Here is a 16,167-nt window from a genome sequence, read left to right on the forward strand (position 1 = left end):
TATGTAATAGTTTAACCCTTAAGCTCTTCCTCATTAAAAAAATTGCAGGAAAGTCTAGTTATTTTTCCCCCTCCACAAATGTCTTGCAGGCATTACATTTTTTGTTCTTTTTAAAATGTAATACAATGGTATAATTATCCCCCCCCCTCCCAAGCACATCTTCTCTGTTGGTTTCTTCTTTTCTGGGTAGGAGATATTACTTTTTGGAGCCAACCCGGGATTTTATCAGTATATTTATTGTATGTGACCTCATTTGTTTTATGATTTGTTTTATTGTTGATTGACTTGTTTTATTGATATGTTTTTATATTGTCTGATATCTGGGCTTGGCCCCATGTAAGCCGCCCTGAGTCCCTTCGGGGAGATGGGGCGGGGTATAAAACTAAAATTATTATTATTATTATTATTATTATTATTATTATTATTATTATTATTATTATTACCTTAAGAAAAGATGATAAGAACTATCTAATTGGAACATAAATGATTAGTGACAAAGATCGGAAGTCAATCCCCCCCCCCATTGCTAGTGTCTATCCCCTCTCACAATCCCTAATCCAGACACACTTGCCCTGCCCCTGCCCTCCCTTCCCTGTTCCCCTGCCGTATGTTGTCTTATGTTTTATGTTTGATGTTTTAAAAGAAACTTCTCAATAAAAATGATACAAAAAATAAAATAAAAAAATAAACTTAACCAAACCTGGCTGTTTAAACAAAATCAAATAAACATGTCATCCATAAATCAAAATAAAAACACACACTTCTTTACACCAACTTTGGTTGCAAATGTATGCAATTTCCTTGAGAAACCTCTTCCTTCCTTCCCAGGCACCATTTCTTAAACCCAGAAAGGGAAAACACACGTAGGAGCCGCCTGAATTCTCACTTCTCTGTCCTTACGGCTGAGTTACAACTCGCTGAGCTTGTTTTGATTCTGTTTCTATACAAAACGGTGGCTCCCATCATGAAATCAATAAAGTTTATTATTTCACGACGGCCAGGTTTTGGGTGTTTTTATTGGGGAGGGAAATGCAGACATTTGGCTTGTTGCGCCATTCGCCTGAAACTAAGTAAAATCTCTGGGAACGAACAGAGGATGGGAGAAGAACCGTTGCATTTTGCCCTGAGTCTGGAAACGGTCTTCCGAATGATCACAAAGGCCACCTTGGTGTAAAAGAGAGAGCTGTTTCTTTATAAAAAGGAGAGTTAAAGTGCGATAAATGCTCACTATCCCAGGCCTGCGAGTCCACAGGAATTCCAGACAGGAAACAATCAGGGCCAGCTAACGCGTTCACAACAAAGGATTCCCCCAGGCAGGAATGCAGCCAGTCTTTGAGGCTGCAAGGCCATTCAATGCTAATCAAGGCGGCCAATGGCAACATTCACACTTGCCTCCAAGACAAGAGTTCTTTCTCTCGCCCTGGACGTGATTCCACAGATAGATAAACCTCCCTTGCTTAGTTTTCCAAAATACCACACAAGCTCTGAGGATGCCTGCCATAAATGTGGGCGAAATGTCAGGAGAGAATGCTTCGGGAACATGGCCATAGTATTGTGCGGTTGCAAAGTTGCAGAGGTTGCATGGGATGGTGGGAGTTGCAGTTTGGCAAGGCACCAGCACTCTTGGGTGGAGGGGGTGAAAGGCCTTGCAAACCTCTCACTCCCAAGATTATTATTAGTAGTATTAGTATTATTTAAGATTAATACTGGATCAAAGAAATATCAATTAATATTACATTAAGTCCTAATGGCTTTTCTGTCTGTCGCCCTCCTGTGGACAGAAGAATATTGCACTTGCCTTGAAACTCTGATTCTTTGCTCTCTGCTGCCATCCAATGGTCAGGTCGGGAAGTGCAGCACAAAGGCGCCTTCAACGCTCGAGGCTGCACTTCCGCCTCTGACCATTGGATGGCAGCAGAGAGCGAAGACTCAGAATCCCAAGGCAAGTGCAATATTCTTCTGTCCACAGGAGGGCGACAAAGAGAAAAGACATAAGGAATCCCATTGATCTATCATTGAGCCATTTGGGAAATATAATTACATGACAATAGTAATACTACTAATAATAATATCCTGGGAGTTAGGGTTTTGCAAGGTCTTTCCCGTCTTCTGCCCAGGAGTGCCGGTGCCTTGTCAAACTACAACTCCCACCATCCTATACAAACCCTACAACAGCTCAATGCCATTGGAGCCTAGGAGATATAACCCCCCCTTGCTTAGTTTTCCAATAAGAATAACATAATAACAACAAAACTTTATTTCTAGACCGCCCTCTCTCCTCCAGAGGATGTACATATAATTCACTATAATTGTATATTTTTATTATATGAAATATTACTAATAATATTGCAATATAGTCGTATAATATAACTCGCTGTACCCGGCCACGCGTTGCTGTGGCGTAGTCCTTAGTGGGGTTTCCTTCGTGGCATAAAGAGGATTCCCCGTAGGTAGGAAGCAGCCAGGCTTTGATGCTGCAAGGCTATTCAATGGGATTGAAGTTGGCCGACAATGGAGTCCTCTAGGTATGAAGCAGCCAGGCTTTGATGCTGCAAGGCTATTCAATGGGATTGAAGTTGGCCGACAATGGAGTCCTCTAGGTATGAAGCAGCCAGGCTTTGATGCTGCAAGGCTATTCAATGGGATTCAAGTTGGCCGACAATGGAGTCCCCTAGGTATGAAGCAGCCAGGCTTTGATGCTGCAAGGCTATTCAATGGGATTCAAGTTGGCCGACAATGGAGTCCCCTAGGTATGAAGCAGCCAGGCTTTGATGCTGCAAGGCTATTCAATGGGATTTAAGTTGGCCGACAATGGAGTCCCCTAGGTATGAAGCAGCCAGGCTTTGATGCTGCAAGGCTATTCAATGGGATTCAAGTTGGCCGACAATGGAGTCCCCTAGGTATGAAGCAGCCAGGCTTTGATGCTGCAAGGCTATTCAATGGGATTCAAGTTGGCCGACAATGGAGTCCCCTAGGTATGAAGCAGCCAGGCTTTGATGCTGCAAGGCTATTCAATGGGATTCAAGTTGGCCGACAATGGAGTCCCCTAGGTATGAAGCAGCCAGGCTTTGATGCTGCAAGGCTATTCAATGGCCAGGAATCCGCTGTGTGTGTTTGTCTCCATCCAGTGGTGAAAGGCGCGCATTGCGGGCGGAGAGAAAGTGAATAGGGAATAAGCCGCTGTGTGTGTTTGTCTCCATCCAGTGGTGAAAGGCGCGCATTGCAGGCGGAGAGAAAATGAATGGGAAGAAGCCGCTGTGTGTGTTTGTCTCCATCCAGTGGTGAAAGGCGCGCATTGCAGGCGGACTGGAAAATTCCCCGCATTGCCGTCAATGGAGACGGAGGAGGAGGATGAGGAGGAGGAGGATGAGGACGAAGGCCTCTCCATGGAATATTCTTCAAATACCCTATATACCCGGATATAAGCCGACCCGAATATAAACCGAGGCATCTAATTTTACCACAAAAAAACCCTGGGAAATCATTGACTCCAGTATAAGCCGAGGGTGGGAAATTTCAGAAATAAAAATAGATACCAATAAAATTACATTGTGGGTGAAACGTCAGGAGAGAATGCTTCTGGAAACCAATTATTATTACTTAGATTGTACTATATTAATCATATACCACAATGTCTATAATACACCCCTAGTATGTTATATTATTAGTATTATGTCACATTTTAGTGCTAAATCATAAGTTGCATAAGAGATGTGGGCGAAACGTCAGGAGAGAATGCTTCTGGGAAACCAATTATTATTTCTTAGATTGTACTATATTAATCATATACCACAATGTCTATAATACACCCCTAGTATGTTATATTATTAGTATTATGTCACATTTTAGTGCTAAATCAAAAGTTGCATAAGAGATGTGGGCGAAACGTCAGGAGAGAATGCTTCTGGGAAACCAATTATTTTTTCTTAGACTGTACTATATTAATCATATACCACAATGTCTATAATACACCACGAGTATATTATATTATTAGTATTATGTCACATTTTAGTGCTAAATCATAAGTTGCATAAGAGATGTGGGCGAAACGTCAGGAGAGAATGCTTCTGGGAAACCAATTATGATTTCTTAGATTGTACTATATTAATAATATACCACAATATCTATAATACACCACTAGTATGTTATATTATTAGTATTATGTCACATACCAGTGCTAAATCATAAGTTGCATAAGAGATGTGGGCGAAACGTCAGGAGAGAATGCTTCTGGGAAACCAATTGTTTTTTCTTAGATTGTACTATATTAATCATATACCACAATGTCTATAATACACCACGAGTATATTATATTATTAGTATTATGTCACATTTTAGTGCTAAATCATAAGTTGCATAAGAGATGTGGGCGAAACGTCAGGAGAGAATGCTTCTGGGAAACCAATTATTTTTTCTTAGATTGTACTATATTAATCATATACCACAATGTCTATAATACACCACGAGTATATTATATTATTAGTATTATGTCACATTTTAGTGCTAAATCATAAGTTGCATAAGAGATGTGGGCGAAACGTCAGGAGAGAATGCTTCTGGGAAACCAATTATTATTTCTTAGATTGTACTATATTAATCATATACCACAATGTCTATAATACACCCCTAGTATGTTATATTATTAGTATTATGTCACATTTTAGTGCTAAATCAAAAGTTGCATAAGAGATGTGGGCGAAACGTCAGGAGAGAATGCTTCTGGGAAACCAATTATTATTTCTTAGATTGTACTATATTAATCATATACCACAATGTCTATAATACACCCCTAGTATGTTATATTATTAGTATTATGTCACATTTTAGTGCTAAATCAAAAGTTGCATAAGAGATGTGGGCGAAACGTCAGGAGAGAATGCTTCTGGGAAACCAATTATTTTTTCTTAGATTGTACTATATTAATCATATACCACAATGTCTATAATACACCACGAGTATATTATATTATTAGTATTATGTCACATTTTAGTGCTAAATCATAAGTTGCATAAGAGATGTGGGCGAAACGTCAGGAGAGAATGCTTCTGGGAAACCAATTATGATTTCTTAGATTGTACTATATTAATAATATACCACAATATCTATAATACACCCCTAGTATGTTATATTATTAGTATTATGTCACATTTTAGTGCTAAATCAAAAGTTGCATAAGAGATGTGGGCGAAACGTCAGGAGAGAATGCTTCTGGGAAACCAATTATTATTTCTTAGATTGTACTATATTAATCATATACCACAATGTCTATAATACACCACGAGTATATTATATTATTAGTATTATGTCACATTTTAGTGCTAAATCATAAGTTGCATAAGAGATGTGGTCGAAACGTCAGGAGAGAATGCTTCTGGGAAACCAATTATTATTTCTTACATTGTACTATATTAATCATATACCACAATGTCTATAATACACCCCTAGTATGTTATATTATTAGTATTATGTCACATTTTAGTGCTAAATCATAAGTTGCATAAGAGATGTGGGCGAAACGTCAGGAGAGAATGCTTCTGGGAAACCAATTATTTTTTCTTAGATTGTACTATATTAATAATATACCACAATGTCTATAATACACCCCTAGTATGTTATATTATTAGTATTATGTAACATATTAGTGCTAAATCATAAGTTGCATAAGAGATGTGGGCGAAATGTCAGGAGAGAATGCTTCTGGGAAACCAATTATTATTTCTTAGATTGTACTATATTAATCATATACCACAATGTCTATAATACACCCCTAGTATGTTATATCATTAGTATTATGTCACATACCAGTGCTAAATCATAAGTTGCATAAGAGATGTGGGCGAAACGTCAGGAGAGAATGCTTCTGGGAAACCAATTATTATTTCTTAGATTGTACTATATTAATCATATACCACAATGTCTATAATACACCCCTAGTATGTTATATCATTAGTATTATGTCACATACCAGTGCTAAATCATAAGTTGCATAAGAGATGTGGGCGAAACGTCAGGAGAGAATGCTTCTGGGAAACCAATTATTTTTTCTTAGATTGTACTATATTAATCATATACCACAATGTCTATAATACACCACGAGTATATTATATTATTAGTATTATGTCACATTTTAGTGCTAAATCATAAGTTGCATAAGAGATGTGGGCGAAACGTCAGGAGAGAATGCTTCTGGGAAACCAATTATGATTTCTTAGATTGTACTATATTAATAATATACCACAATATCTATAATGCACCACTAGTATGTTATATTATTAGTATTATGTCACATTTTAGTGCTAAATCAAAAGTTGCATAAGAGATGTGGGCGAAATGTCAGGAGAGAATGCTTCTGGGAAACCAATTGTTTTTTCTTAGATTGTACTATATTAATCATATACCACAATGTCTATAATACACCCCTAGTATGTTATATCATTAGTATTATGTCACATACCAGTGCTAAATCATAAGTTGCATAAGAGATGTGGGCGAAACGTCAGGAGAGAATGCTTCTGGGAAACCAATTATTATTTCTTAGATTGTACTATATTAATCATATACCACAATGTCTATAATACACCACGAGTATATTATATTATTAGTATTATGTCACATTTTAGTGCTAAATCAAAAGTTGCATAAGAGATGTGGGCGAAATGTCAGGAGAGAATGCTTCTGGGAAACCAATTATTTTTTCTTAGATTGTACTATATTAATCATATACCACAATGTCTATAATACACCACGAGTATATTATATTATTAGTATTATGTCACATTTTAGTGCTAAATCATAAGTTGCATAAGAGATGTAGGCGAAACGTCAGGAGAGAATGCTTCTGGGAAACCAATTATGATTTCTTAGATTGTACTATATTAATAATATACCACAATATCTATAATACACCACTAGTATGTTATATTATTAGTATTATGTCACATACCAGTGCTAAATCATAAGTTGCATAAGAGATGTGGGCGAAACGTCAGGAGAGAATGCTTCTGGGAAACCAATTATTATTTCTTACATTGTACTATATTAATCATATACCACAATATATATAATGCACCACTAGTATGTTATATTATTAGTATTATGTCACATACCAGTGCTAAATCATAAGTTGCATAAGAGATGTGGGCGAAACGTCAGGAGAGAATGCTTCTGGGAAACCAATTGTTTTTTCTTAGATTGTACTATATTAATCATATACCACAATGTCTATAATACACCCCTAGTATGTTATATCATTAGTATTATGTCACATACCAGTGCTAAATCATAAGTTGCATAAGAGATGTGGGCGAAACGTCAGGAGAGAATGCTTCTGGGAAACCAATTTGATTTGACAGAAAAAGCAGTTCAATACGCAGTAATGTTATGTTGTCATTACTTTATGAATTTAGCACCAAAATATCACGATATATTGAAAACGTTGACTATAAAAATGTGTTGGATAATCCTGAACGTTGGATAAGTGAGACTACTGTATCTATTTTAGATGACAACGGAGTGCGCATGCGTCGAGCCGCTCCCTGCTTTCCCGCCTGTGACGTGCGGGAGAATCGTCCAATCGGGCGGCGGCAGAGGGAGGAGGGGTGGGACCATGGCCGAAAAGGCGGCCGTGGTGGAGGCGGGGCTTCTTCTTGGCGCCTCAGCCGTGAATTTACCTCAGGAAACGGGGCCTCGTTTGGCGCCCAGTTGAAGAGTTGAAAGAGGAGAGAGACGCCTTTCCTTTGGGGAGTCACTTTTACCTCAGGAAAGGCTTTTCTTCCCGTCCAGAGGACCCTCTCTCTCCCACTCGATTTTAGGTTGGTTTCCTTGTTGTTTTGGGGGTTCTTTCATTCCCTCAGGAATCCCCTCAAAAGTGAAATACAAAGAGGAGGAAAGGCCTGCTTTATTATATTACTCTGGTCTTAAATTTTCAAAAACGGCCTCAAATAGCACCAGGTCTTTCTCCAGATAAAGGTGGATAAAGGCTTTGTGAAACAGAAAGAAGGAAACTATTTCGTTGATTAAGACTTCCATGAGGTTTTGCCTCAGAAATCACCTCGTCACAAAGCCTTTCTCTAGGAAGAGAGAAGATACAGTTGGAAACAATGTTCACTGAAATATTTACAAAATCATTAAAGTATTGACAAACATAATCATAAAAAATATTTGCAGAAACATTTGCCCAAAATAAGCAAAGTATTTGGGGAAAAATATTCATAAAAATATTCACAAACGTATTCAGAAAAAAAACAATCATGGAAACATTCACAAACATTGAAATAAAATATTCACCCAAAAAATCATACAAATATTTGTGGAAACATTTGCCAAAAATAAGCAAAATACTCAGAAAAAATATTCACAAATACAGTAGAGTCTCACTTATCCAACACTCGCTTATCCAACGTTCTGGATTATCCAACGCATTTTTGTAGTCCATGTTTTCAATAAATCCTGATATTTAGGTGCTAAATTCGTAAATACAGTAATTACTACATAGTATTACTGCATATTGAACGACTTTTTCTGTCAAATTTGTTGTATAACATAATGTTTTGGTGCTTAATTTGTAAAATCATAAACTAATTTAATGTTGAATAGGCTTTTCCTTAATCTCTCCTTATTATCCAACATATTCGCTTATCCAACGTTCTGTCGGCCCGTTTACGTTGGATAAGCGGGACTCTACTGTAATGCCTGCTTTATTGATGAATAGTTTATTATTCTATCACCTCAAAAATGACAAAACTTTTGTCCAGAGAAAGACAAAGAACAACATTTTTGGAAATTTACACCATTTGATTTATTTCCAGCCTTAAGACCCACAAAGGGCCATAAAGAGCCAGGTGGCTTTACTCTGAGCCATAAGTTTTACCTCAGAATATGTTTTTTCTGTCATCTGGAGAACTTCTTTTCACTTTATTCATGTATGTTTCCTTATTATTTCAGAAATTTCTTTATCAAACCTTTACCTCAGAAAAGCCTTGTGAAATAGAAAGAAGAAAATGCCAATTTTATTTATTAAGAGATTGTCACCTCAGACTTTACCTCAGAAATGGCCAAGCCTTGTGAAACGGAAGGGAGAAACAAAGGCAAAACTTTTGAAAATTAGCACAGCTTTTTCTGAAGGGACCAGGTGAATATTGTTGCATTTTATTTATTATAATCTGAAATAATAATTGGTTTCCAGAAGCATTCTCTCCTGACGTTTCGCCCACATCTATGGCAGGAAACCATAGATTGCTGGTGAAGTTTTTATATACAGTAGAGTCTCACTTATCCAACGTAAACGGGCCGGCAGAACGTTGGATAAGCGAATATGTTGGATAATAAGGAGGGATTAAGGAAAAGCCTATTAAACATCAAAATAGGTTATGATTTTACAAATTAAGCCCCAAAACATCACGTTTTACAACAAATTTGACAGAAAAAGTACAGTAGAGTCTCACTTATCCAACACAAACAGGCCGGCAGAACGTTGGATAAGCGAATATGTTGGATAATGAGGAGGGATTAAGGAAAAGCCTATTAAACATCAAAATAGGTTATGATTTTACAAATGAAGCCCCAAAACATCACGTTTTACAACAAATTTGACAGAAAAAGTACAGTAGAGTCTCACTTATCCAACACAAACAGGCCGGCAGAACGTTGGATAAGCGAATATGTTGGATAATGAGGAGGGATTAAGGAAAAGCCTATTAAACATCAAAATAGGTTATGATTTTACAAATGAAGCCCCAAAACATCATGTTTTACAACAAATTTGACAGAAAAAGTACAGTAGAGTCTCACTTATCCAACACAAACGGGCCGACGGAACGTTGGATAAGCGAATATGTTGGATAATGAGGAGAGATTAAGAAAAAACCTATTAAACATCAAAATAGGTTATGATTTTACAAATTAAGCCCCAAAACATCACGTTTTACAACAAATTTGACAGAAAAAGTACAGTAGAGTCTCACTTATCCAACACAAACAGGCCGGCAGAACGTTGGATAAGCGAATATGTTGGATAATGAGGAGGGATTAAGGAAAAGCCTATTAAACATCAAAATAGGTTATGATTTTACAAATTAAGCCCCAAAACATCACGTTTTACAACAAATTTGACAGAAAAAGTACAGTAGAGTCTCACTTATCCAACATAAACGGGCCGGCAGAACGTTGGATAAGCGAATATGTTGGATAATGAGGAGGGATTAAGGAAAAGCCTATTAAACATCAAAATAGGTTATGATTTTACAAATTAAGCCCCAAAACATCACGTTTTACAACAAATTTGACAGAAAAAGTACAGTAGAGTCTCACTTATCCAACATAAACCGGCTGGCAGAACGTTGGATAAGCGAATATGTTGGATAATAAGGAGGGATTAAGGAAAAGCCTATTAAACATCAAAATAGGTTATGATTTTACAAATTAAGCACCAAAACATCATGTTTTACAACAAATTTGACAGAAAAAGTACAGTAGAGTCTCACTTATCCAACACAAACGGGCCGACAGAACGTTGGATAAGCGAATATGTTGGATAATGAGGAGGGATTAAGGAAAAGCCTATTAAACATCAAAATAGGTTATGATTTTACAAATTAAGCCCCAAAACATCACGTTTTACAACAAATTTGACAGAAAAAGTACAGTAGAGTCTCACTTATCCAACACAAACAGGCCGGCAGAACGTTGGATAAGCGAATATGTTGGATAATGAGGAGGGATTAAGGAAAAGCCTATTAAACATCAAAATAGGTTATGATTTTACAAATGAAGCCCCAAAACATCATGTTTTACAACAAATTTGACAGAAAAAGTACAGTAGAGTCTCACTTATCCAACACAAACGGGCCGACGGAACGTTGGATAAGCGAATATGTTGGATAATGAGGAGAGATTAAGAAAAAACCTATTAAACATCAAAATAGGTTATGATTTTACAAATTAAGCCCCAAAGCATCATGTTTTACAACAAATTTGACAGAAAAAGTACAGTAGAGTCTCACTTATCCAACATAAACGGGCTGGCAGAACGTTGGATAAGCGAATATGTTGGATAATGAGGAGGGATTAAGGAAAAGCCTATTAAACATCAAAATAGGTTATGATTTTACAAATTAAGCCCCAAAACATCACGTTTTACAACAAATTTGACAGAAAAAGTACAGTAGAGTCTCACTTATCCAACACAAACAGGCCGGCAGAACGTTGGATAAGCGAATATGTTGGATAATGAGGAGGGATTAAGGAAAAGCCTATTAAACATCAAAATAGGTTATGATTTTACAAATGAAGCCCCAAAACATCATGTTTTACAACAAATTTGACAGAAAAAGTACAGTAGAGTCTCACTTATCCAACACAAACGGGCCGACGGAACGTTGGATAAGCGAATATGTTGGATAATGAGGAGAGATTAAGAAAAAACCTATTAAACATCAAAATAGGTTATGATTTTACAAATTAAGCCCCAAAACATCACGTTTTACAACAAATTTGACAGAAAAAGTACAGTAGAGTCTCACTTATCCAACACAAACGGGCCGACGGAACGTTGGATAAGCGAATATGTTGGATAATGAGGAGGGATTAAGGAAAAGCCTATTAAACATCAAAATAGGTTATGATTTTACAAATTAAGCCCCAAAGCATCATGTTTTACAACAAATTTGACAGAAAAAGTACAGTAGAGTCTCACTTATCCAACACAAACGGGCCGACAGAACGTTGGATAAGCGAATATGTTGGATAATGAGGAGAGATTAAGGAAAAGCCTATTAAACATCAAAATAGGTTATGATTTTACAAATTAAGCCCCAAAACATCACGTTTTACAACAAATTTGACAGAAAAAGTACAGTAGAGTCTCACTTATCCAACATAAACGGGCTGGCAGAACGTTGGATAAGCGAATATGTTGGATAATGAGGAGGGATTAAGGAAAAGCCTATTAAACAGCAAAATAGGTTATGATTTTACAAATTAAGCCCCAAAACATCACGTTTTACAACAAATTTGACAGAAAAAGCAGTTCAATACGCAGTAATGTTATGTTGTCATTACTTTATGAATTTAGCACCAAAATATCACGATATATTGAAAACGTTGACTATAAAAATGTGTTGGATAATCCAGAACGTTGGATAAGTGAGACTACTGTATCTAGTTTAGATGACAACGGAGTGCGCATGCGTCGAGCCGCTCCCTGCTTTCCCGCCCAAATGGGCGAAGCCCTCTCTGAGCCTGTGACGTGCGGGAGAATCGTCCAATCGGGCGGCGGCAGAGGGAGGAGGGGTGGGACCATGGCCGAAAAGGCGGCCGTGGTGGAGGCGGGGCTTCTTCTTGGCGCCTCAGCCGTGAATTTACCTCAGGAAACGGGGCCTCGTTTGGCGCCCAGTTGAAGAGTTGAAAGAGGAGAGAGACGCCTTTCCTTTGGGGAGTCACTTTTACCTCAGGAAAGGCTTTTCTTCCCGTCCAGAGGACCCTCTCTCTCCCACTCGGTTTTAGGTTGGTTTCCTTGTTGTTTTGGGGGTTCTTTCATTCCCTCAGGAATCCCCTCAAAAGTGAAATACAAAGAGGAGGAAAGGCCTGCTTTATTATATTACTCTGGTCTTAAATTTTCAAAAACGGCCTCAAATAGCACCAGGTCTTTCTCCAGATAAAGGTGGATAAAGGCTTTGTGAAACAGAAAGAAGGAAACTATTTCGTTGATTAAGACTTCCATGAGGTTTTGCCTCAGAAATCACCTCGTCACAAAGCCTTTCTCTAGGAAGAGAGAAGATACAGTTGGAAACAATGTTCACTGAAATATTTACAAAATCATTAAAGTATTGACAAACATAATCATAAAAAATATTTGCAGAAACATTTGCCCAAAATAAGCAAAGTATTTGGGGAAAAATATTCATAAAAATATTCACAAACGTATTCAGAAAAAAAACAATCATGGAAACATTCACAAACATTGAAATAAAATATTCACCCAAAAAATCATACAAATATTTGTGGAAACATTTGCCAAAAATAAGCAAAATACTCAGAAAAAATATTCACAAATACAGTAGAGTCTCACTTATCCAACACTCGCTTATCCAACGTTCTGGATTATCCAACGCATTTTTGTAGTCCATGTTTTCAATAAATCCTGATATTTAGGTGCTAAATTCGTAAATACAGTAATTACTACATAGTATTACTGCATATTGAACGACTTTCTGTCAAATTTGTTGTATAACATAATGTTTTGGTGCTTAATTTGTAAAATCATAAACTAATTTAATGTTGAATAGGCTTTTCCTTAATCTCTCCTTATTATCCAACATATTCGCTTATCCAACGTTCTGTCGGCCCGTTTACGTTGGATAAGCGGGACTCTACTGTAATACCTGCTTTATTGATGAATAGTTTATTATTCTATCACCTCAAAAATGACAAAACTTTTGTCCAGAGAAAGACAAAGAACAACATTTTTGGAAATTTACACCATTTGATTTATTTCCCGCCTTAAGACCCACAAAGGGCCATAAAGAGCCAGGTGGCTTTACTCTGAGCCATAAGTTTTACCTCAGAATATGTTTTTTCTGTCATCTGGAGAACTTCTTTTCACTTTATTCATGTATGTTTCCTTATTATTTCAGAAATTTCTTTATCGAACCTTTACCTCAGAAAAGCCTTGTGAAATAGAAAGAAGAAAATGCCAATTTTATTTATTAAGAGATGGTCATCTCAGACTTTACCTCAGAAATGGCCAAGCCTTGTGAAACGGAAGGGAGAAACAAAGGCAAAACTTTTGAAAATTAGCACAGCTTTTTCTGAAGGGACCAGGTGAATATTGTTGCATTTTATTTATTATAATCTGAAATAATAATTGGTTTCCAGAAGCATTCTCTCCTGACGTTTCGCCCACATCTATGGCAGGAAACCATAGATTGCTGGTGAAGTTTTTATATATCTGCCAAATGTCCAGGGTGGGAGAAAGAACTCTTGTCTGTTGGAGGCCAATGTGAATGCTGCTATTGGCCACCTTGATTAGCATTGAATGGCCTGCAGTTTCAAGGCCTGGCTGCTTCCTGCCTGGGGGAATCCTGTGTTTGGAGGTGTTAGCTGGCCCTGCTTTTTGAGGTGGCAGCCCAGAAACTCACAACAACCCAGTGATTCCGGCCATGAAAGCCTTTGACAACACATGGCAACATTTTTGAAAATTCACACAGCTTTCCAGAGGAAATGAGTAGAATAATAATTGCATTTTTTTTACCAATCTGATTTATTTCCAGCCTTAAGACCCATAACATGCTATGCTGAAAATTATATATATATATATATATATATATATATATATATATATATATATAAAAATAATTTTGTATATAATGGACAATATAATATATTATAATCTAATGAATATACATATAATATTGATAGTAATATTGTAATGTAATACAATTTAATAATAAAACAATGATATTGATTATATATTATATATATTATATATAATTATATATGTACATACAAAGTATTATATTAGCATACACAATAATAGCATTATATATTACTATATTGTACTATACCATCATACTGTAATATTATTAGAAATATTACATGTAATATATAAAATAATTAATATTATATTTCATTAGTATTTGAATTATATTGTATTACATTATAATATTCTCAATATTATATTTATATTCAATATATTATATTATGATATATCATTGTCTATTATATTGTATATTATATACAATATACTATATATACACAATACATATTATATTATTAGCATAGCATGTTACGGGAGACAAGATGGGAACTGTCTTCCTGGCCTTGCAAAATAGAAAGAAGACAATGCCTGTTTTTTTTTTCTGAAAGCTTTCTTCCCACTCACTCTTCTCCCAGCGCTGAATTCAAGTCAAAGGGAAGAAAGGGAAGAAACAAAAGGTCGAAGAGACAGAAGACAGAAGATGCTTGAAGACACTCTCGCAAGGACACCGCCCGCCCCCCAAAAAAGGTCATTGTCAGGGTAATGGGTGTCAGGCTAGGCATTTCATGTCTATCTTTGCAATAAAAAACAGGCTACCTGTGTGCTAGGCTTTTGCATGAAGAACACGGTTCCCCTCGTGTGTGGCATCGAAGGTTCCCACTCGGGAACGGACGGGTCCTCCCTTTGTTCTAGGCAGATGATGGGGGTTTTCCTATACAAGCCGTAGGGGCCACAGCTTGGGGGGCAGCGGGGGGCCCGGCCCTGGCACCGCGGGGAGCAGCACACCTTACGGGCATTTTAAAAGCTCCCTTAAACTTAGACAGTGGCTAGCAATAAAAATATTAATACCTTAACTCACCTACTAACCCTACTAACACCATTCTAACTAGGGCAGGCTGGCCTTTTAAATAGGACTGTGTTTTGCCTGCTGGCAAGAACCAAGCTGGGAGGGAAGGGGGCCTCCTGGCCCCCCATAGAAGGGCTCCCCTAGAAGGACATTCAAAATGCCCGCAAGGTGTCCTGAGAGCAGCCCCTGGGGCCCTCAGTGTGCCCCCCACGGTGCCAGGGCTGGGCCCCCCGCTCTCCCCCAACCCATGACCCCTGCCGCCTGTATCTCGTCCGCCCAGGGCCAACGGACGCCCCCTCCCTCCCCGGGCGGAGCTTCGGCGCCACACACAAGGGGAGGCCAGCCGTGGCCGCCAGAACATGGCCAACCTGGTTTTGGACTGCAAACATAGGCATGTAGGGACCCCCTTTTATTTATGTAAGGCCACCCACCCAGGGGACCTGGTTAAAGGGGATCCTCTATTCTTAAAGTAAGGCCTATAGAGATCTCCTATCCAGAAACTAAGGCGGCTTGGCCTATAGAGATCCCCTTTTGTTAAACTAAGGTGGCCTGGCCTATAGAGATCTCTTGTTGTTAAACTAAGGTGGCCTGGCCTATAGAGATCTCTTGTTGTTAAACTAAGGTGGCCTGGCCTATAGAGATCTCTTGTTGTTAAACTAAGGTGGCCTGGCCTATAGAGATCTCCTATTCTTTAAGGTAACGCCAGGCGATGTGGAGATCCCTGGTTCTTTTAACCCTTAAGGCCAACCGTGGGGAGATCCCTGGTTCTTTTAACCCTTAAGGCCAACCGTGGGGAGATCCCTGGTTCTTTTAACCCTTAAGGCCAACCGTGGGGAGATCCCTGGTT

At 37.9% G+C, this 16,167-nt stretch overlaps 2 long non-coding RNA genes across 7 annotated transcripts in view; both read left to right on the plus strand.

Moving 5' to 3' along the window:
• Window positions 1–16,167, plus strand: part of LOC134292315 (uncharacterized) — a 153,016-nt gene that overhangs the window by 36,118 nt on the left and 100,731 nt on the right. The gene's annotated exons all lie outside the window — the stretch shown is intronic.
• Window positions 7,611–16,150, plus strand: LOC134293189 (uncharacterized). 3 transcript variants are annotated; one of them, XR_010000191.1, is made up of 4 exons: window positions 7,611–7,811; window positions 8,944–9,130; window positions 13,632–13,818; window positions 14,890–16,150. It is a non-coding gene; the product is annotated as an uncharacterized LOC134293189 (long non-coding RNA). The 3 variants fall into 3 exon arrangements; XR_010000192.1 differs by lacking the exon at window positions 8,944–9,130 and having other exon boundaries at window positions 7,625–7,811; XR_010000190.1 differs by lacking the exons at window positions 7,611–7,811; window positions 8,944–9,130 and adding an exon at window positions 12,314–12,501.

Source organism: Anolis carolinensis, unplaced genomic scaffold, assembly GCF_035594765.1.
Source record: "Anolis carolinensis isolate JA03-04 unplaced genomic scaffold, rAnoCar3.1.pri scaffold_7, whole genome shotgun sequence".
NCBI lineage: Eukaryota > Metazoa > Chordata > Lepidosauria > Squamata > Dactyloidae > Anolis > Anolis carolinensis.